Source organism: Cucumis melo, chromosome 11 (genome assembly GCF_025177605.1).
Source record: "Cucumis melo cultivar AY chromosome 11, USDA_Cmelo_AY_1.0, whole genome shotgun sequence".
Taxonomy (NCBI): Eukaryota; Viridiplantae; Streptophyta; class Magnoliopsida; order Cucurbitales; family Cucurbitaceae; genus Cucumis; species Cucumis melo.
Window position 1 is genome coordinate 7,315,097 of NC_066867.1, and position 23,627 is coordinate 7,338,723.

Here is a 23,627-nt window from a genome sequence, read left to right on the forward strand (position 1 = left end):
TCACTGTATAAAATACCAAAAATGCTTCGTCAACCACGCGCGCGTAATATATTTGCGATCGATTAGATTTGGTTATTGTTTGGTACGCACTCGTTTAAATATGACTACAATTTATCTTTTCAATTCTATCGTTTAATTTAGTTACACGATCGTTTAATTTGGTTACGTTTAAATTTGGTTACATGATTGTTTCGATTTTGGAAATCTAAACGATTTTTTTTTTCAAAATTTGTACACGACTTTTTTAATTTTTTTGGTACACGATCGTTTAGATTTCTCTAAATGATAATTTATTTTTTTTACACGATCGTTTACATTTGGCTACTTCAATCTAAATGATTCTTTTTCAAGATTATTTATACACAATTTTTTATTTTTTCTACATGATCATTTACTTATTTTACACGATCGTTTACATTTGGCTACTCCAATCTAAATAATTTTTTTCAAAATTCTTTATATACGATCTTTTATTTTTTCTACACGATCGTTTACTTTTTTTATACGATCGTTTACATTTGGCTACTCTAATCTAAATGATTTTTTCAAGATTCTTTATACACGATTTTTTATTTCTTTTACACGATCATTTACTTATTTTACACGATCGTTTACATTTGGCTACTCCAATCTAAATAATTTTTTTCAAAATTCTTTATATACGATCTTTTATTTTTTCTACACGATCGTTTACTTTTTTTATACGATCGTTTACATTTGGCTACTCCAATCTAAATGATTTTTTCAAGATTCTTTATACACGATTTTTTATTTCTTTTACACGATCATTTACTTATTTTACACGATCGTTTACATTTGGCTACTCCAATCTAAATAATTTTTTTCAAAATTCTTTATATACGATCTTTTATTTTTTCTACACGATCGTTTACTTTTTTTATACGATCGTTTACATTTGGCTACTCCAATCTAAATGATTTTTTCAAGATTCTTTATACACGATTTTTTATTTCTTTTACACGATCATTTACTTTTTTTACACTATCGTTTACATTTGGCTACTCGAATCTACATCAAATTTTTCAAGATTCTTTATACACGATCTTTTATTTTTTTTACACAATCATATTACTTTTTTTACACGATCTTTTACATTTGGTTACTCCAATCTAAATTTTTTTTCAAGATTCTTTATACACGATATTTTAGATTTTGCTATTTTTTGTATACGGTCGTTTAGATTTGGGTTAAACGACGTAAAAAAAGAATCATAAAGGAATAAAGACGATGGAAAAAAATCGCAGCAAAAAAAAAGAAGAGGAAAAGAAGAAATACAATGAAAAGAAATCACAGCAAAAAAAAAGAAAAAAAAAAGATAATGGAAAGAAATTACAGTAGAAAAAAAAGAAAAAGAAAAAAGACGATGATTATGAAAGAAATTGCAAGGAAAAGAAAAAAGATGCAAGGGCAAACATAGATATTTAAAAAATGACTAACTTTATGGACTTTATTACACGAGCCGTACATAGTTTGGTGTTTTGTTACAAAAGTTTCTCTATAAATTATTTGTAAAATTAAATTAAAATATTATAATAATAATAAATAAATCGGACATTTTAAAACCATCCTTACGAACCCAAGAGCTGAAAAGATATATCTTAAAACTTAAAAGCCCACTACATACATTCTTACAATCCAGAGAAAAAAAATAACACTTTAAACACATAACTATTTTTCATAACTCCGATTAAAAAAAATTATAATTGACATAACTGTTGAAAATATTTACAAAATATAGTAGAATGATCCAAAATTTTGTTACATTTTATAAATATTTTGGTTCATTTTGTTATATTAAAAATCGATTATGGGTCAAATATACAAAAGGCAAAGAATTGGAGGCGTTTTGTTGAACTGCCATTGAATCTATTACAATATCTAATCTGTCGTTGGAGTTATCTTTTAACTTTCATTATTTGTTTTTCTTGTTCTATCTAAATGCCATATATGTAAACATTGAACCAATGAATTACTGCATTGAGAGATGAAAATTTCCCAACACTTTAATATCATATTATTTTTCCTTTACTTCTTTAATTCAAACATAAACGTCAGTTTCCTTTTAATTTTCCAGTTACAAATAGATTCAGTTACATGCAATAAAAGGAGTATAAATCTCTTCAAAATATAAAAGTATAAACACATTAAAAAATATGCTATAACATTCATGTACAGAGTAAAAGAAATTAATGCAAAGTTAGTATACATGAATTGCATTCTTCTATAAAACTAATTGAATCAATCACACCGTATAAGAAAATATATTGTTTCTGAAAAGATGAATAATATGCATAAGTTTGTGTGGATTTTTCTCTCTACAATGGCCATGCTCTCACTTCTAGCTTGCGCTCGTAAACTCTTCTCTCCCCACCATATTTAAAGCATTTAGAAAGTCATTTCGTACGGATTTTAAAATAATATAGTGTTCTAATTGTGTGTAATACAACTAAAAATTAACAATTGTTTTCTCTATTGTTTTGTCTATTGTTTTTTAGAATATGATGTTGATATGGAAGGGAAGTTGGGAGATCTTGTTCCATTAGCTTGTGATGCATCTTGTTCCAACACGAGCAAGAAGGAAATGAAGAAATGTAAACATTTATGTCGTCGAAGAAAATTTAGTCATGGAGTATGCATTAGAAACCCAATTTATGTATCATGTTGTTGTAGCTTTGTGTGAGATCCAATAAAGTTATTATTATTATTACTCTCTCATGTATGGGAAAAGGATTGAAATTTGCTATCTACATTATATACATGTATGAAAATAAAGTATAAAGGACTAGTGATGATGAATTAAAAGTATACAATTATTCTACATGATATACAAGAAATAAATGACCGAGGGGTAACCATGTCTTAGAGAAGTACCTAAATTTTAGAATGTGTTGCTTTGACATGAACGACCGTAAAGCGTTACGTTCTTGACTTCACTGTGGAGACGCTAAAGATCTCACGTGTTGATGCTATTATGACCGTTGAGGTATAACAAAACTCACCCCTATATATAGTTCACGTGGCAATATGGAAGTATTTGCATTCCGAACAGAAAACCGCAAAACGTCTTAAAGAAAGTGCGTGTGATCCGTCATTCAACCTAAATCTAACAAATTTCTGTTTTGCATTTAAGCGTTCTGGCCAGGTGTGTCAACCATCTAGGGGACCAAATTCCATACATTTTTTTTTATCTAGGCATCCACATCTTTAGACGTCTTATTGTTGTTTCCGGTACCTGCATAACCACATTTTCCAGCACTTTGCACCAAAAAATATATGAAAACAAAAAATTGAATATTCTAAAAGATGTTCCAAAATAATGTTCAACGTTTTGCTCTAATAACATTGTACAATGTTATGAAGAGGAAAAAAAAATTAACAACACGATGGACATAGAGGTATATAGAAATACTCTTAATTAGAATATTGTTTGAGAAAGTTTAACCTAATAATATCAATTAACATATCCACTATAGCTTAGTTTAACCTAATAATATCAATTAACATATCCACTGTAGCTTAGTTTAACCTAATAATATCAATTAACATATCCACTGTAGCTTACTTGAATTAAGATAATATTCATTAGTATACATGAGAGACAACATATATTAAATCATTTCTATTTTGTGATTTGGTAAATTCTTGACTTTCCCACATGATAAGCATGGAAAATATGCTTCTAAAGAGTGGAGGTTATTGTCAATAAAAGTTTAGTTCAACCGGCATCTATATATGTGCTAGGAATTTGAAAAAACAGTGAGATAATCAATTAAGTCTCCAGTTAATACTAATGCTAATAACAGTTGTAATAGCTAGAGGGACAGCAAAGAAGAATAACACATGAAACTTTGTTAACCCAGTTCGGCTAATATTGCCTACGTCTGGGGAGCTACGTACAGCCCTGATGAGTAATCTTTATTAATATTCACTTGAGTTTTAATATATATCGATACAGCATATGGGACTCTGTTCAATAATATAACTTAATAACATGCATTTTGACATTAGACTCCAGACTCCCCCTGAATTACTTATCTTCACGATGTCTAGCTTCAGGCTCCCCCTGAACACATGAGTGAATATCTTTGGCAACGTCTTTAGATCCCTCTAAAGATCCTTGTGATCATACCAATCACTTGATTCGTCTGTTACTCATCAATTATTGTTACTACGATCAACATGACGACCTCATTGACATAAGATCATCGTACCTTTGGAACTCAGTAGCTTCTACGGACGATCCTAACGTGAAAGTGAAGGAATGGAATTCCCAAAGCGAAAGCGTATAAACGTCGTGCAAGTGAAATTCAATTTGTAAAACTAATAAATTCAAAGAAAAACAATAAACAAAATAAGCATGCTTCTCATGGAGAAAAAGGTAAAAATAAACTATCCTTTGTAGAACCAATTCTTCTTCCAAGCTTTCAAGACACCACAAAATCTTCCTTGTTATTCTCCAAGTAAAGAATCACAAAGAGTTGTGGGCTTCTGTAATTTTGGTGAGGGAATAAATTTTGAGAGAATTTTGTTTCATTTGGAATACAAAGAGATCGTAAGTTAGTGCTTAAAAAAAATCTCTCTTGTTTTTTTAAACAAATCTTAACAATGATACGGAGGGGGAAGTTAGCAAAATAACTTCCTCCCTCTTTCCCACGTAGAATAACTCCCTTGGGAGTTATTCATTCTATTTATTTAAAAAAATATATTAATTAAATTAAATTAAATCAATATAAATTTAATTAATATGTATTATATCTCATATAATATAAACTTTATATTATATCATATATAATATAACTAATGGTTTAGATCTCTCATATAATCTATAGTTCTAATATGAATCGACTCCATATTAATTTTAACCTATAGTTTATTTATGAATCTTATTCATATTATTATTATTATTTGAATTATATTCAAATATTAACTTCTCTCGTAAAAACTTTACATTATAATGTATCAAATACATTATATTAATTGTATCATATACAATTTATTCTCTTTAATCAATTTGAACAATTCAAATTAAACCAAAATAAATTTGATTCTCATTTATCCTTCTTGAGCTAACAAGGGGATCTTATGGACCTACAGATTGAAGTTCCGATGAAATGAGATTAATTAATTAAACTCTTTAATTAAATTAATCTATATTCATTAACTATTAGTCATTCCACTAGAGACTAATAGTTGCACTCTTCTTACTGTAGATATATTTTTTGTCCATTAGATATAACCAATCAACAGTGCAATGACCCTTCACAAATTGTTCTTAAGTACAGCTAGGCCAAAACTACCGTTTTGCCCCTGTAATTACATCTAACTCCTTAAGTACCATTGATTCCTCTAATGAACAATAATTATAGCCCTACTATAACTGAACTTCTCTTAGGCCAAGAGAGGGTGTGGCGCCACATTGTTCAAGCCCTGAAATCATCCCTTAAGAGAGCAATTTCTCTACTTACTCTATCTATAGAGAAAGAGTGAATTCCTTCTTGTGTAGTTGTGTTCCTAGCTCTCCAATCAGACGAATCCCCAAAATGGTAGGCATATTGAGTCGGCTACATAGACCACTCTCACCCATACAAATCAAAGGATCGCCTTCATAGGCAGGAGTTCACAACTCACTCAGGATTCAGCTCAAGTCACCTATAGTCATCCTAGTGAAATGTAGTCTCAACTAGTAACGGTGTTAATAAGAAAGACTATTCATTTCATGGTCCGGTCTTATACAAACTCTTTGTATAGAATACCTCCGCTCTAATGTCTCGACATGAATGATTATGATCAAATCATTTGTAGCACTTTAGAACAATTGTAACAACTATAAAGCAGGTCGTATTCGTAGTGTCACCAGGATAAGGTTGTAACGCCCCGAAAATTTAAGGTAAAATTTTCCTCGTTTTACGTAAAGTGCAAGTTGATATAATAATAATATAATATTAATTATATTATTATTATTAATATTTATTTGTTATAGTATCAATATTATAATTATTATTATTATTAATTAATATTATAGAAATATAATAAATTGTTATTTATTTAATATTAATATTATTTATATATTATTATTATTACTTTATTTTTTTATTATTATTATTTATATTTAATACATATATTATTATATAATTTAAATTATTAAGGTTTTATAATTATTAAGAATTAAATATATATATATATATATATAATAAACTTTTTTTTTTTAAAACACAAACCCTAATTTTCGCGCCGCCTACCCCCCCCCCCCCCCCCGTCGAAAATTTTTCTCTCTTCCGTTTCCTCCTTCCGCCGCGCCACCGCCCCGCGTTTTCCTTCTCCATTTCCGACGGCCATCTCTTCCCCTCATTCTCTTCTCCTTCGTCTCTCTGCCACCATCGCCCATCCTCTCTGTCCTCATCTCGTGCTTCCGACGCCGGCAGAACACAGAGGGGAGCACCGTCCGCCGTAGCCATCCATTTCCGATTCCTTCTCGGCCTCACACAACGGCAGATCTGCCGCCGCCCGTCGCCGCTCCACGAAGCAGCCAACCGCGCCCCTCGTGTGTCGTCCGCGAATCGCCGCCGCCGTCGTTCGCCGGAAGAAAGAACCCACAAAACCGTGCTGCCCGTTTTCGTCCAAGCCAACCCGACCCGGTTCCAAGCTGACCCGACCCAAAAACCCGTCTCCAGTCCGAGCCACACACAAATCCGAGCCGCGAGCGCGCCGCGTGAGCCGAGCCGAGCGAGCCGCGTGAGCCGAGCCGAGCGAGCCGCGAGCCGAGTGAGCCGAGCCGCGAGCCGAGCCGCGAGCCGAGCCGAGCCGAGAACCAAGCCGAGCCGAGCCGAGCCGAGCCGAGCCGAGCCAAGCCGAGCCGAGCCGAGAACCAAGCCGAGTCAAGCCGAGTCGAGCCAAGCCAAGCCGAGCCGAGCCGAGCCGAGCCAAGCCGAGCCGAACCGAGCCGAGCCGAGAACCAAGCTGAGTCAAGCCGAGCCGAGCCAAGCCGAGCCGAGCCGAGCCGAGCCGAGCCGAGCCGAGCCGAGCCGAGTCCAAGCCGAGCCGAGCCGAGCCACCTAAGCCTTCCTTCCTCCACTTCGGTTCACGGTGAGTCTTCGGTAAGGGTTGTTTTGATGAATTCCCTAATGTTACCTCGTCCGATTCGAGTTTGAATGTTGGATTAAGATGTGGCCCTACTTTTCTCCCTTGAAGGTAGTACAGAGTTGACGCTTAAGTTCTCGGGTTCCACGGCAGACCTGGTTGGAGATAGTTTCCTTTCCTTGAGTAAGTCAACGGATAACCTTTTTTAAAACAACTGCTACTAACGTCATCAACTAAAACCGTTGTGTTTTCGTTTAGGTTGATCTGTTGAGCGTGGATTCAATCGAGAGGCATAACCGAGTATCAGGTAAGGGTTTTTCTACTACTGGACCCCGAGTCCAGGCTGAAAACGTAGTAATTCACAGGGAATTACACGTTAGTGATTGTACTGAATAAATGTATGCGTGTTGGCTGTTAAGTACTGATATTATATTTTGTCTGATGTAAATATACTGTGACTGATAATTGTGGATTGAGATTTTATGTTGATGGACCTTGAAGTTATGGTTCAGTATGTAGTAAACACCGGTCTGGATGTGGTTCATGGAATTTGGACGGGGATGGACCGTGAGTCCGGTTTTGGTTGGTTAGTCGATTGGACCTAGGGTTTTCCCTATTGGTGTGCGAATCGGTAATGCATATAGCAACTGAGGGTGTAGATGTTTAAACTTATACTATCTGACTGAAAAAGCCTATGGCGGGACTGTGATATGAATGCCGTTGGGATGTGATTGATGTAGACAGTTTAGTTTGGACTGAGGGGTAACGGTTAGCTTCATCTATGGGGTAGTGTGCCTTACGGATATGTGCATCCTTCGGGAGCACTAGACTGATATGTGCATCCTTCGGGAGCACAAGACTGATATGTGCATCCTTCGGGAGCACTAGACTGAGATGTGCGTCCTTCGGGAGCACAAGACTGATATGTGGATCCTTCGGGAGCACTAGACTGATATGTGCGTCCTTCGGGAGCACTAGACTGATATGTGCGTCCTTCGGGAGCACTAGACTGATATGTGCATCCTTCGGGAACACTAGACTGACAAGTGCATCCTTCGGGAGCACTAGACTGATATGTAGGGTACCCCCGAATAGGAAGTTAACTGTTGTCCCCTAACGGGCCCAGTAGTGGGTCCCTTACTGGGTATGTTTATACTCACCCTTTCTCTTCTTTAACTTTTCAGGTAGAGGTACAGCGAGGGGCAGACCGACGAGAGGCAGGAAGGATGCGTGAAGGCCATATGGACGCGTCTGGTTTTCTTAATCGCTTCCGCTATGTATTTTGTCAGCATATTTTGACTTGTGATTTTGAACTGGTGCCTTGATATTTTTATTTTGTGACTTTCTTGATTTATTTAAAATAGGGCCCGAAACTGTCTTTTGTAAGGTTTCTAATGTTTCAATGAATCGTAACTGGTCTGTTTTAAATTTTATGTTGAATGGTCGAGTTTTGGTATTTGGTAGTGACCTCAGCTTAGTCCGGAAAGTTGGGTCGTTACAGTTGGTATCAGAGCCTAAGTTTTAGGTTCTGTAGACTGACTTATAATGTGAGTCTGTGTTTTGTGTCCTTATGGCTGAAACGATCCTTGCCGCTCGTCAAGTACGCTCTCATGAAAGTATATGTATAACTCTACATGCATTACCTTACCTAAGTTAAACTGCAAAATTCAATTACCATTTATGACTAAAGGAATCGTTTGGTGGTTGTTAGGAAAATGCCACCAAGGAGAGGTGCACGTAGGGGTGGCCGAGGAGGCCGAGGAAGGGGAGCAGGACGCGTTCAGCCTGAGGTGCAGCCTGTAGCCCAAGCCCCTGACCCGGCTGCGCCAGTTACTCATGCGGACCTAGCCGCCATGGAGCAGAGGTTTAGAGATATGATTATGCAGATGCGGGAGCAGCAGAAGCCTGCCTCGCCAACTCCGGCGCCAGCTCCAGCACGAGTTCCTGCTCCAGCTCCGGCTCCAGTACCAGTTGCGCCCCAGTTTGTGCCGGATCAGTTGTCGGCAGAGGCTAAACATCTGAGGGATTTCAGGAAGTATAATCCCACGACGTTCGATGGGTCTTTGGAGGACCCCACCAGGGCTCAGATGTGGTTATCGTCCTTAGAAACCATATTCCGTTACATGAAATGCCCTGAGGATCAGAAGGTTCAGTGTGCTGTTTTTATGTTGACTGACAGAGGTACTGCATGGTGGGAGACCACAGAGAGGATGCTAGGTGGTGATGTGAGTCAGATCACGTGGCAGCAGTTCAAGGAGAGTTTCTATGCGAAATTCTTCTCCGCCAGTTTGAGAGATGCCAAGCGGCAGGAGTTTCTGAACTTAGAGCAGGGTGACATGACCGTGGAGCAGTACGATGCGGAGTTTGACATGTTATCCCGCTTCGCTCCCGAGATGATAGCGACCGAGGCGGCCAGAGTTGATAAGTTTGTTAGAGGCCTCAGACTGGACATTCAGGGTTTGGTCCGAGCTTTCAGACCCGCTACTCATGCCGATGCACTGCGCCTGGCAGTGGATCTCAGTTTACAGGAGAGGGCCAACTCGTCTAAGACCGCTGGTAGAGGTTCGACATCGGGACAGAAGAGGAAGGCTGAACAGCAGCCTGTTCCAGTGCCACAGCGGAATTTCAGACCAGGTGGTGAGTTTCGCAGCTTCCAGCAGAAACCTTTTGAGGCAGGGGAGGCTGCCAGAGGAAAGCCGTTGTGTACCACTTGTGGGAAGCACCATCTGGGCCGTTGCTTATTCGGGACCAGGACCTGCTTTAAGTGCAGGCAAGAGGGTCATACAGCTGATAGATGCCCGTTGAGAGTCACGGGGATCGCGCAGAATCAGGGAGCAGGTGCTCCACATCAGGGTAGAGTCTTTGCTACCAACAGGACTGAGGCTGAGAAGGCAGGCACAGTAGTGACAGGTACGCTCCCAGTGTTGGGACATTACGCCTTAGTTTTGTTTGATTCGGGTTCGTCGCATTCTTTTATCTCTTCCGCATTTGTGTCGCATGCCCGCCTAGAGGTAGAGCCCTTACACCATGTTCTATCAGTATCTACTCCTTCCGGGGAATGTATGTTGTCGAAAGAAAAGGTGAAGGCATGCCAGATTGAGATATCAGGTCGTGTGATTGAAGTAACGCTGATAGTTCTGGATATGCTGGACTTTGATGTAATCCTGGGTATGGATTGGTTGGCCGCTAACCACGCCAGTATAGATTGTTCACGTAAGGAGGTAACGTTTAACCCTCCCTCGATGGCCAGTTTTAAATTTAAGGAAGGAGGGTCAAAGTCGTTGCCTCAGGTAATCTCAGCCATCAGGGCCAGTAAACTGCTCAGTCAGGGTACTTGGGGTATCTTAGCGAGTGTGGTGGATACTAGAGAGGCGGATGTATCCCTGTCGTCAGAACCGGTGGTGAGGGACTATCCGGACGTTTTTCCTGAGGAACTTCCAGGGTTACCTCCGCACAGGGAGGTTGAGTTTGCCATAAAGTTGGAGCCGGGCACGGTCCCTATATCCAGAGCCCCTTACAGAATGGCCCCCGCAGAACTGAAAGAACTGAAGGTACAGTTACAGGAATTGCTTGATAAGGGATTCATTCGACCGAGCGTGTCACCTTGGGGTGCGCCAGTCTTATTCGTTAAGAAGAAGGACGGATCGATGCGTCTGTGCATTGACTATAGGGAGTTGAACAAAGTAACCGTAAAGAACAGATATCCCTTGCCCAAGATTGACGATCTATTTGACCAGTTACAGGGAGCCACAGTGTTCTCTAAGATTGATCTTCGGTCGGGATACCATCAGCTGAGAATTAAGAATGAGGATGTACCGAAGACAGCATTTCGTTCCAGATATGGACACTACGAGTTTATTGTGATGTCTTTTGGTTTGACGAATGCTCCGGCAGTGTTTATGGACTTGATGAACAGAGTGTTTAGGGAGTTCCTAGATACTTTTGTGATTGTGTTTATCGACGATATCTTGATATACTCCAAGACGGAGGCCGAACACGAGGAGCATTTACGTATGGTTTTGCAAACACTTCGGGATAATAAGTTGTATGCAAAGTTCTCGAAATGCGAGTTTTGGCTGAAGCAGGTGTCCTTTCTGGGCCACGTGGTTTCTAAGGATGGAGTCTCTGTGGATCCAGCTAAGATAGAGGCAGTCACCGGTTGGACCCGACCTTCCACAGTCAGTGAGGTTCGTAGCTTTCTGGGTTTAGCAGGCTATTATCGACGGTTTGTGGAGAACTTTTCCCGTATAGCTACTCCTCTTACTCAGTTGACCAGAAAGGGAGCTCCTTTTGTTTGGAGCAAGGCATGTGAGGACAGTTTCCAGACCCTTAAACAGAAGCTAGTTACCGCGCCGGTTCTTACGGTACCTGATGGTTCTGGCAGTTTCGTGATTTATAGTGATGCTTCCAAGAAGGGTCTGGGTTGTGTTTTGATGCAGCAGGGTAAGGTGGTCGCTTATGCGTCTCGTCAGTTGAAGAGTCATGAGCAGAACTACCCTACACATGATCTAGAGTTGGCAGCAGTGGTTTTTGCTTTGAAAATATGGAGGCATTATTTATACGATGAAAAGATACAGATATTCACAGATCATAAGAGCTTGAAATACTTCTTTACTCAGAAAGAATTGAATATGAGACAGCGAAGGTGGCTTGAGTTAGTGAAGGATTACGATTGTGAGATACTGTATCATCCAGGCAAGGCAAATGTGGTAGCGGACGCTCTTAGTAGGAAGGTATCACATTCAGCAGCACTTATTACCCGGCAGGCCCCATTGCATCGGGATCTCGAGCGGGCTGAGATTGCAGTGTCAGTGGGGGCAGTTACTATGCAGTTAGCCCAGTTGACAGTACAGCCGACTTTGAGGCAAAGGATCATTGATGCTCAGAGTAACGATCCTTATCTGGTTGAGAAACGTGGCCTAGCAGAGGCAGGGCAAGCGGTTGAGTTCTCGTTATCCTCTGATGGTGGACTTTTGTTCGAGAGACGCCTCTGTGTGCCGTCAGATAGTGCGGTTAAGACAGAATTATTATCTGAGGCTCACAGTTCCCCATTTTCCATGCACCCAGGTAGTACGAAGATGTATCAGGACCTGAAGCGGGTTTATTGGTGGCGTAACATGAAGAGAGAAGTAGCAGAATTTGTTAGTAAATGCTTGGTGTGTCAGCAGGTTAAGGCACCAAGGCAGAAACCAGCGGGTTTATTACAACCCTTGAGCATACCAGAATGGAAGTGGGAGAACGTATCCATGGATTTCATTACCGGGCTACCGAGAACTCTGAGGGGATTTACAGTGATCTGGGTTGTGGTGGACAGACTTACTAAATCAGCGCACTTTGTTCCGGGTAAATCCACCTATACTGCTAGTAAGTGGGCACAGTTGTACATGTCTGAGATAGTGAGATTGCACGGAGTGCCAGTGTCGATTGTTTCTGACAGAGATGCCCGTTTCACTTCCAAATTTTGGAAGGGTTTGCAGACTGCTATGGGCACGAGATTGGACTTTAGTACGGCTTTCCATCCACAGACTGACGGTCAGACTGAGCGTCTGAACCAGGTTTTAGAGGATATGTTGCGAGCGTGTGCATTGGAATTTCCAGGTAGCTGGGACTCCCACTTACATTTGATGGAATTTGCTTATAATAACAGTTATCAGGCTACTATTGGCATGGCACCGTTTGAGGCCCTGTACGGCAAATGTTGTAGATCCCCGGTTTGCTGGGATGAGGTAGGTGAGCAGAGATTGATGGGTCCTGAGTTAGTTCAGTCTACTAACGAAGCGATTCAGAAGATTAGATCACGCATGCATACCGCTCAGAGTAGACAGAAGAGTTATGCAGATGTGAGGCGGAAGGACCTTGAGTTTGAGATAGGGGATAAGGTGTTCTTAAAGGTAGCACCTATGAAAGGTGTCTTGCGTTTTGAAAGGAGGGGAAAGTTGAGTCCCCATTTTGTTGGGCCGTTTGAGATTCTGGAGCGGATTGGCCCTGTAGCTTATCGCTTGGCGTTGCCTCCATCACTCACGACAGTCCATGATGTGTTTCACGTTTCTATGTTGAGGAAGTACGTGCCAGATCCATCCCACGTAGTGGATTACGAGCCACTGGAGATTGATGAAAACTTGAGCTATGTTGAACAACCTGTTGAGGTGCTTGCTAGAGAGGTGAAGACGTTGAGAAATAAAGAAATTCCCCTAGTTAAAGTCTTATGGCGGAATCATCGGGTAGAAGAGGCTACATGGGAGCGTGAAGATGACATGAGGTCCCGTTATCCCGAACTGTTCGAGGAATAAAACTTTCGAGGACGAAAGTTCCCTAAGGAGGGAAGAATGTAACGCCCCGAAAATTTAAGGTAAAATTTTCCTCGTTTTACGTAAAGTGCAAGTTGATATAATAATAATATAATATTAATTATATTATTATTATTAATATTTATTTGTTATAGTATCAATATTATAATTATTATTATTATTAATTAATATTATAGAAATATAATAAATTGTTATTTATTTAATATTAATATTATTAATATATTATTATTATTACTTTATTTTTTTATTATTATTATTTATATTTAATATATATATTATTATATAATTTAAATTATTAAGGTTTTATAATTATTAAGAATTAAATATATATATATATATAATAAACTTTTTTTTTTTAAAACACAAACCCTAATTTTCGCGCCGCCTACCCCCCCCCCCCCCCCCGTCGAAAATTTTTCTCTCTTCCGTTTCCTCCTTCCGCCGCGCCACCGCCCCGCGTTTTCCTTCTCCATTTCCGACGGCCATCTCTTCCCCTCATTCTCTTCTCCTTCGTCTCTCCGCCACCATCGCCCATCCTCTCCGTCCTCATCTCGTGCTTCCGACGCCGGCAGAACACAGAGGGGAGCACCGTCCGCCGTAGCCATCCATTTCCGATTCCTTCTCGGCCTCACACAACGGCAGATCTGCCGCCGCCCGTCGCCGCTCCACGAAGCAGCCAACCGCGCCCCTCGTGTGTCGTCCGCGAATCGCCGCCGCCGTCGTTCGCCGGAAGAAAGAACCCACAAAACCGTGCTGCCCGTTTTCGTCCAAGCCAACCCGACCCGGTTCCAAGCTGACCCGACCCAAAAACCCGTCTCCAGTCCGAGCCACACACAAATCCGAGCCGCGAGCGCGCCGCGTGAGCCGAGCCGAGCGAACCGCGTGAGCCGAGCCGAGCGAGCCGCGAGCCGCGAGCCGAGCCGAGCCGAGAACCAAGCCGAGCCGAGCCGAGCCGAGCCGAGCCAAGCCGAGCCGAGCCGAGCCGAGCCGAACCGAGCCGAACCGAGCCGAGCCGAGAACCAAGCCGAGTCAAGCCGAGCCGAGCCAAGCCAAGCCGAGCCGAGCCGAGCCAAGCCGAGCCGAACCGAGCCGAGCCGAGAACCAAGCCGAGTCAAGCCGAGCCGAGCCGAGCCGAGCCGAGCCGAGCCGAGCCACCTAAGCCTTCCTTCCTCCACTTCGGTTCACGGTGAGTCTTCGGTAAGGGTTGTTTTGATGAATTCCCTAATGTTACCTCGTCCGATTCGAGTTTGAATGTTGGATTAAGATGTGGCCCTACTTTTCTCCCTTGAAGGTAGTACAGAGTTGACGCTTAAGTTCTCGGGTTCCGCGGCAGACCTGGTTGGAGATAGTTTCCTTTCCTTGAGTAAGTCAATGGATAACCTTTTTTAAAACAACTGCTACTAACGTCATCAACTAAAACCGTTGTGTTTTCGTTTAGGTTGATCTGTTGAGCGTGGATTCAATCGAGAGGCATAACCGAGTATCAGGTAAGGGTTTTTCTACTACTGGACCCCGAGTCCAGGCTGAAAACGTAGTAATTCACAGGGAATTACACGTTAGTGATTGTACTGAATAACTGTATGCGTGTTGGCTGTTAAGTACTGATATTATATTCTGTCTGATGTAAATATACTGTGACTGATAATTGTGGATTGAGATTTTATGTTGATGGACCTTGAAGTTATGGTTCAGTATGTAGTAAACACCGGTCTGGATGTGGTTCATGGAATTTGGACGGGGATGGACCGTGAGTCCGGTTTTGGTTGGTTAGTCGATTGGACCTAGGGTTTTCCCTATTGGTGTGCGAATCGGTAATGCATATAACAACTGAGGGTGTAGATGTTTAAACTTATACTATCTGACTGATAAAGCCTATGGCGGGACTGTGATATGAATGCCGTTGGGATGTGATTGATGTAGACAGTTTAGTTTGGACTGAGGGGTAACGGTTAGCTTCATCTATGGGGTAGTGTGCCTTACGGATATGTGCATCCTTCGGGAGCACTAGACTGATATGTGCATCCATCGGGAGCACAAGACTGATATGTGCATCCTTCGGGAGCACTAGACTGAGATGTGCGTCCTTCGGGAGCACAAGACTGATATGTGTATCCTTCGGGAGCACTAGACTGATATGTGCGTCCTTCGGGAGCACTAGACTGATATGTGCATCCTTCGGGAGCACTAGACTGACAAGTGCATCCTTCGAGAGCACTAGACTGATATGTAGGGTACCCCCGAATAGGAAGTTAACTGTTGTCCCCTAACGGGCCCAGTAGTGGGTCCCTTACTGGGTATGTTTATACTCACCCTTTCTCTTCTTTAACTTTTCAGGTAGAGGTACAGCGAGGGGCAGACCGACGAGAGGCAGGAAGGATGCGTGAAGGCCATATGGACGCGTCTGGTTTTCTTAATCGCTTCCGCTATGTATTTTGTCAGCATATTTTGACTTGTGATTTTGAACTGGTGCCTTGATATTTTTATTTTGTGACTTTCTTGATTTATTTAAAATAGGGCCCGAAACTGTCTTTTGTAAGGTTTCTAATGTTTCAATGAATCGTAACTGGTCTGTTTTAAATTTTATGTTGAATGGTCGAGTTTTGGTATTTGGTAGTGACCTCAGCTTAGTCCGGAAAGTTGGGTCGTTACAAAGGTATCCAGCCTTATCCATTTACTACAGACCATTTAGGTTATCACTTAAACATGATCCACTTGTATGACTCCACATACATGTTTAGGTTACAGAAGATAACCTTGGATGTTAGTTTATTGGTTTTGTGGGTTAATGCAACTAAATGTCAAATAAAACAAAACACTTTATTTTATTAGTATAAAAAGTTTGTATAATATATACAATTACAAACTACAAGACCACGAGATTTAGGGCATCAACCCCAACAGAAAGACCGTCTTCAACTTGTATTTTTACTTTTTCGTCGCACGCATAACCGCTACGTAACGTCACATATAATATATGTATAGATTTTCTTTTCTCAACAAGATTCCTAGAATAGTGGGAAATCTTTTTATCTCTTAAATATCTCATCTTTTAATTCATTAATCAAAGATAATTAGTCAAAGATTTTTCATAAAATCTTTTAGACAAAAACTTCAACAAACTCCCCCTTTTTGTCTAAAAAGAATTTCTTCTCTGGTTCAACTGTGTTGCTCATTCGAATGATAACAATGTGTCATAAACCACATACTTCAGCACTGATGAATTCATTTCTTAAAATACGAACAACATGTTTTCAATTTCTTCAGTCATCAAAGGAATAAAAACACAACTTATGTTACAAGAAGATAGATAGCACACAGAGTAAAAAATCTTCAACCGAACAAAAAAAAATTAACAAAACAAGGAACAACCAAAAGCAATATCAGCCTGCACCATCATCACAAATCACCACCAACTCCCCCTTTGAAACAGAAAAAAATACATCAATCAGTACTAGGGTCCCCTCGACTTGAAGAAGGAGCAAAAGTCTTAAGATGACAAATAAGAGAATCGATTTCCAAACGCCATTCAGACATCAGACTAATGGCAGTAGCTAGAGAACGAGACTCGGCTGTAAGAGAATTTAGAATTCTGAAAGCCAATTCCTTAGCAACAAAGAACTCATCAGTAGCTTCATCTCAGTCCTTCGTATCAAACACTCGAGGCCCTCGAGACGGATGCACATCATGATCTATGTCAGGCACTTGACTGCCCTGAAATAATCTGTAGCTCAGTGATAATGTCTTAGGATGAGGGTCAGGTACGTCCGAGGTGGTCAATATAGCAGCATTTAAGTGTAGAAGTAAATGAGAAAAGAACCTTGGTAGAGCAATTGGAAGCTTGACTCCAAATGATCCAACATGCCTTAACAACTGATTATAGATAAATGCACCAGCGTCTAACCTGTAATCATTGCAGATGTGATACAAGAAAGTGTCTAACGCAGTAGAAACACTGGAGGCATGGAAAGAAGGAAACCAATTGGCAATACCAATTTTATGCAGTGTGGCATACTTAACATTTAGCGCAGCAGCAGGTATACCATTCACAGGCCACGAGGATAATGTCCCTCCAGACAATTCAGAGGCTAAAACATCAGTTGACGAGGATGATGGAGCAAAGTTGATGGAGACAACATTACCTAAAAAACCATTTATAACAGTAGGAGAAATTGTAAATTTAAAGCCCCTAATATGAACCGTCTGATAATCCGAGCTACTTAGGTCATTAAAACCAGTTGGCAAATTAACTACAAATTTTCAAATAAGTTGAGGATAAAACGGGCCCACGTCCGAAATAGTTTTAGACAATCCAGCCTTCTCAATCAGATTCATAATGCTCACACATGATTGATGTTTGTCTGAAATATTTACCTCGTCTGCTATCCTCCGTTGCACAACAAACTTACAACACTATACGTTTTCTTCAAGATGAAATGATATACCATCAATTGGGACTAATGGAATATTTAGAGGAATTTTCTTTCGACCAGCTTTGGTGGTAATGTTTCGTCGAAGTTGCTGACCTTTCTTCCTAGACGACTTTGGTTCTGTAGGAAGTGAAGGAGATTCTTGTTGAGCATTTGGATCGACAATATCAGCAACAGGAACTTCGTCATTATGATCACCAGGGGCAACATGCTCAACATCATCGACATATCAAGAGGGGTTTCTTCACTTGGAGCTTCAGTTACTCCTTCAGGTACACTAGATGCAGCAAGCGGAGCAACATGTGAATCAATCGGAGCAGCAATATCCAAAACAAGAGAATGAATTGGAGAAAAATAAAGCGATGATTCTGGTTCTACAGAAGACGTTTGACAGAGACCAAGGGTAAGGAAGAACAAACCCTCAGACGACGAGCTCTCTTGAAAGTGATCAGACAAAACATTATCAGCAAATTTTTCAGGAACAACGTCAGGTGCAGTAACCTTCTTCACTAATCGGGCCAGAGGAACATCATCTAGATCATCAGAGTCCATGTCAGAGAGATGAGCCTCAGATACAGCTGGTGCAGTTTTGTCATCCTTCATAGCATTCCCAAAAACCATTTCTTCGTGTACCAATTCAGTCGAACCACTAGGAATGTCTACATGTGCATTTTCAGACGGAAGTTTATATGGTCTCCGTGGCGGAGTGCTTTTGAATCGCCGCCCATGAACTTGTATACCATGCACAACTGCTCTTGGACTTGGAGCTTCAAGCGCTTCCTCAGTGGACTTGTAGGTTGTCTTACGAGTGTTCACCATTGTTGAATCTTCTTAAGAGTAATAAACTTCAACCAAGATCACATTTGAATATAAGGAGATGAAGAAGTCTGACGATCCGAGAATGAAACGGGTAGCTTAAAAAGCCCTGAAGCCTTCGTAATTACTATCTCTTACCAAAAAGGATCACCACAGAAGCCGAAGAGATATGTATTAATCCCTATTTCGACGCAGACAAGTCCATCATTACGGGACGTGCAAAAGTGCTCCGTTATTTTAGCTAACTAAGGAGCTATATTTTACAAACCCCTAAACAGGCACGTAAATGCTCAAACGTGGTTGCATCAAGGGGTTTAGTGAAAATTTCAGCCAACTGTGAGTTCGAGCGAACGTGTTGTAATGTAATAACCTCATTTTCAATGAGATCTCTAATAAAGTGATGCCTTATATCAATGTGCTTAGTGCGACTATGCTGGACTGGATTTTTTGATATATCTATGGCACTCATATTATCACAATATAAGGTCATAACACCTTGGATAATCTCATATTCATTCAACATATTTTTCATCCATATCATTTGAGTACACCCACTCCCTACAGCTATATACTCCTCTTCTGTTGTCGATAGAGAAATACAATTTTATTTCTTACTGAACCATGAAACAAGATTATTCCCAAGAAAGAAACATCCACCGAAAGTGCTTTTCCGATCATCAGCAGAACCTGCCCAGTCTGTATCACAATACACTACTACAAAACTTGGTTTACTTGATGCTTTTTAACTGTCAAGTATTGGTTTACTTGACATTTTTCAATGTGTCAACTAATTCAGTGTCAAGAATAAGAGAGGTTTACTTGACAGTTTATAAGTGTCAAGTATAATTATACTTGACATTGAAAAAGCTTCAAGTATATAATTATACTTGACGTTTTTATGCGTCAACTAATCCAATGTCAAGAATAAGAGGGTTTTATTTTTTACAAGTTTTACACGTCAAGTGAAATTATACTTGACAGTTTATAGGTATCAACTATATAAGGTTTGTTCAAATAAAAAAATTATATTTTAAAATATCCATATATTTTATCGTTCACCTGTTTTGAAGTCCAACAATATTAATACACATCAATTGAAAAAACTCAAACTTTCCATCAAAGAAATTGCATATATATATATATCAATGAACCACATACATGTCTAAGCTACAATATGAACCTTTTCTTGTATAATATAAACAAAATATACATGTCTAAAATACTTTACACTCTTCGATATGGCGTGTTGCATGATGTAAAGCATCAACATTGTCAACCCATAAAATATCTCCAGCAATTAGTTGATTAAGATTCAGATAGTGGTTCGATAACTTTTTTCCATAACTTCCCTCACGTTCTACAGAAAACCAATATGTTGATTAGGTTAACTAATATGAATCAGAACAAGTAAAATTTTGTGCAATGCAAATAAAATTTAACTGCAGTGATTCGAAGCATGCTAATTTTTTATGTAGATAATGTTCAAGAACACTGAAGTCATATAATGTACAGAAACCAAGATTTGTTCCTAATAGTAGAAACCATCCTAAGTTACTCAAAGATAATTTACAACCGAATTGATGACTACCTAGAAGATTAGGCAGATCAAATATAATTTGTGTTCCTAAGTTTTTAATACAATAATGTGTCAATAAGCTAAAAATATAATAAATTAGTTTAGGTTAAATGATATTAATTTTACACTTACACTAATTTTCTCTTTGTCGAGACACAGGTAAAATTGAGTAGCTCACTAAGGGTGATAAGTACTCTACCTTCCTTCATTGGGTGATCAACGTGAGAAGGAAAAGGCCCTTCTTAATGCCTATGGTAAAATTGTGTAGCTCACTAGGTTACGTTTTACCTTTTTTGGTCAGCAAGTACCTTATTTTCCTTATTCTAAAGCCAGTTTAAATTTTTTTGAGGAATAAAAGAACATGATCAGTGTCCTAACAAAAGCTTTAATCACCTAGGAATTATGATAAGGATTTTTGTGGTTTATTCACTAGATCCAGCAACTCCACTTCTTAATGCCCATGGAAGCAATTCCTAGAGGCATTCAACCGGTTCTTTGTTTTGTTGCAGCGCCTTTTAACTCTTTATTTTATACTTGTAAAATTTTCTGCAAGATGCCTATATTTATTCAATTAAAAAACAAATAAAGTGGACAAACTTGGGGCAATAAAGAACAAAAGGTAAAAAGGAATGACTGAGGGTAATAGGGAATGGATAAAGGCCAACAAGATAGTTCGTAGAAACACTTCTGAATAATAATAGTCTAACATGAGATATTGATCTTGTTAAAGCTGGAAAAACGGCTCGACATATGCAATGAAGCTTCTAAGTGCAAGAGACTATGGTACAGACGTCATACCTTTGATATTCAGAAAACCCTAAGGGAGTACCTATTGCAAAGTTCATCAACTTTTTCGAAATAGCCAGCTTCCAATGCCAAGTAAACCTTAAAACACATAAAGGTTTCGTAAAGATATGAAGACTTTGAACTTTAAAAACTATTTGTCAAAAACCCAGAATTCAGGTTCAATAGGTAATAGATTTTGCTTGTAATAAAGTATATGTATTGCTTAAAAATCTTCAAAATATGAGTAATGAATCATTCACCATTTTCATTGAATTGAGAGAGAACCCCAGCTACTCTGATGAACAAGATTGGAACCTAAAAAACCAAGTGAGCTACACATTGAGGAGGATGAAGAAGAACAAGAAGAGGAAGAAGAGGAGGAAGAAGAAGAAGAACAGTTAACGGCGGAGCACAGCCTAGGATAATGCAACAGCAGACCAGAAAAGTAGTTTTCGACTACCGGAGATTTCGAATCATTACTATTACAACCGCCACCGCGACTCCCAAATCTAGAAACCAACCGCTCCGATTCAAAGCACTCGAAAGGATTCAAGCGCTTAGAATCAATCCCATGAGAGAAATCTGCAAACAAAGAACTGGGAGCGTAGCGAAATCAAAGCAACGGTGAATTGGGTTGCTGAAAACTCTGGTGGGTATTCGTACCCATGGATCAAACATAGAAAAAAACTCCCCAAAATCACCCTTTTTCAGAACACTGTCAAAAATGGTGAAGTTCAAAATAGTACAAGCTTTTTCAAAACAAAAATAAACCCAAAACCCTCTCAATCCCACCTGTGGAAAATCAAGAAAAATCCTCTCTCAATTTGAAGAACCAAGGAAATGGGTCATTTGATCGGCTTAACTTGTAAGCAGGGTGGAGATAAGATCTTATAGAAGAAGCCAGAAGAAGAAAAGGGATTAAAAACCCACAAAGGCAGAAGGATAATGGAAACCAACCCACAAGAGAAATAATTAATCAGAGGCGATGGAAGTGAAAAGAGTACATGGAAACCAACCCGTAACGAACCTGCTTGCGAGCGACCACGAACAGAACGTGCAACCATGAGCAATGAGCGACGATCAACACGAGCAACCACGGGCAACGACGAAACGACACGCAGACAGAAGAGGCGGCAGCGGCTTGCGAGCGACGATGAACACCACGCAGACGGAAGAGATGATGTCGAACAAGTTAGGGCTTTTCAGATTACCACGCGGCAGACGGAAGATTATGGGAGAAGGAGAAATTTAAGGGAAAAAAGTTAAATTAAAAGTTAGGGCTTTTTTATTAAATTTGGGGAAAAAGAAAAAAATTGGGAAAGTTAAATTAAAAGAGAGAATTAAAAATTATTGAAAAATATATATTACTTGAAATTTTTTAAATGTCAAGTAATTAAAATCAGTTTTGACGCTTTTAATCTGTCAAGTATTTAAAAAAAACAAAAATATGGGTTTTTTCACTCTCTTATTCTTGACACTTTTTTATGTTTCTTGACAGTTTTTATTAAAACTATCAAGTATATCAATTATAAAAGCATCAAGTAAACCCAGTTTTGTAGTAGTGATATCCCACCAGTTCAGAGGATGTATTGTAGGAGTACAGAATCCTGAAATCAGTTGTTCCGTGAACATATTTGATTATTCGTTTAACTGCATTTAAATGAGAGGTACGAGGATCTGACTGATACCGAGCGCATATTCCTACAGCATAGACAATATCAGGTTTGCTAGCTGTCAAATATAAAAGGCTTCCAATCATGCTTCTGTACAATTTATGATCTACTGCAGTACCTACCATATCCTTGGTAATTTTAGCATGAGTCCCAGCTGGAGTCCTTTTGTGTTGTGACTGATCCAAACCAAACTTCTTGACTAAGTTCTTGGCATACTTCTATTATGATATAAACATTCCCTCATTTTTCTCTATTTGATCTGCAACCCCAGAAAGCTGGACAATTCGCCTACTAGGCTCATTTCAAATTCTGATTTCATTATGTTAATGAAATTATTAACAAGTGTTTTAGAAAATCTACCAAAGATGCTGTCATCAACATAAATTTGATCTACAATGAGATCAGTGATGGTTCTATTTATAAATAGTGTCTTTTCAGTCTCACCCCTAGAATATCCTCTTTCACCAAGATACATTGTTAGTCGTTCATACCAAGCCTGAGGAGCTTGCTTTAACCTGTATAGGGCTTTATTTAGCTTGTAGACATACTGAGGAAATTCATAATCAACAAACCCTTTAGGTTGTGCTACATAGACTTTCTCATTTAAGTATCCATTCAGGAAGGCACTTTTAACACCCATTTGAAACAATTTAAATTTTCAGAAACATGATATACTGAGCAAGAGGCGAATAGCTTCAAGTCTAGCCACAGGTGCAAACGTTATTACGCTTGAACTATAATAGCTCTTATTGCATGGCATTTATCCAGTATTCATCCTTGAGAGCATTCTCCATAGATGTGGGTTCTATTGCTGATACATAGCATAAATCAACAATCATTTTCGTGTAATCTACTTTTTCTTTTCTTCTGGTAGTAATTCCAGCTGACGAATCCCCTATTATGGAAATTGATGGATGATTCTTTTTCACATATGCAGAGGGGA

At 39.5% G+C, this 23,627-nt stretch overlaps 1 long non-coding RNA gene across 1 annotated transcript; it reads right to left on the reverse strand.

The window, feature by feature from the left end:
• Positions 1–19,759: 19,759 nt before the first annotated feature.
• On the reverse strand, positions 19,760–22,264 carry LOC103501065 (uncharacterized). Its single transcript, XR_540192.3, has 3 exons — positions 22,039–22,264; positions 21,024–21,110; positions 19,760–20,006 (listed from the first exon to the last, which is right to left on the reverse strand). It is a non-coding gene; the product is annotated as an uncharacterized LOC103501065 (long non-coding RNA).
• Positions 22,265–23,627: the final 1,363 nt, after the last annotated feature.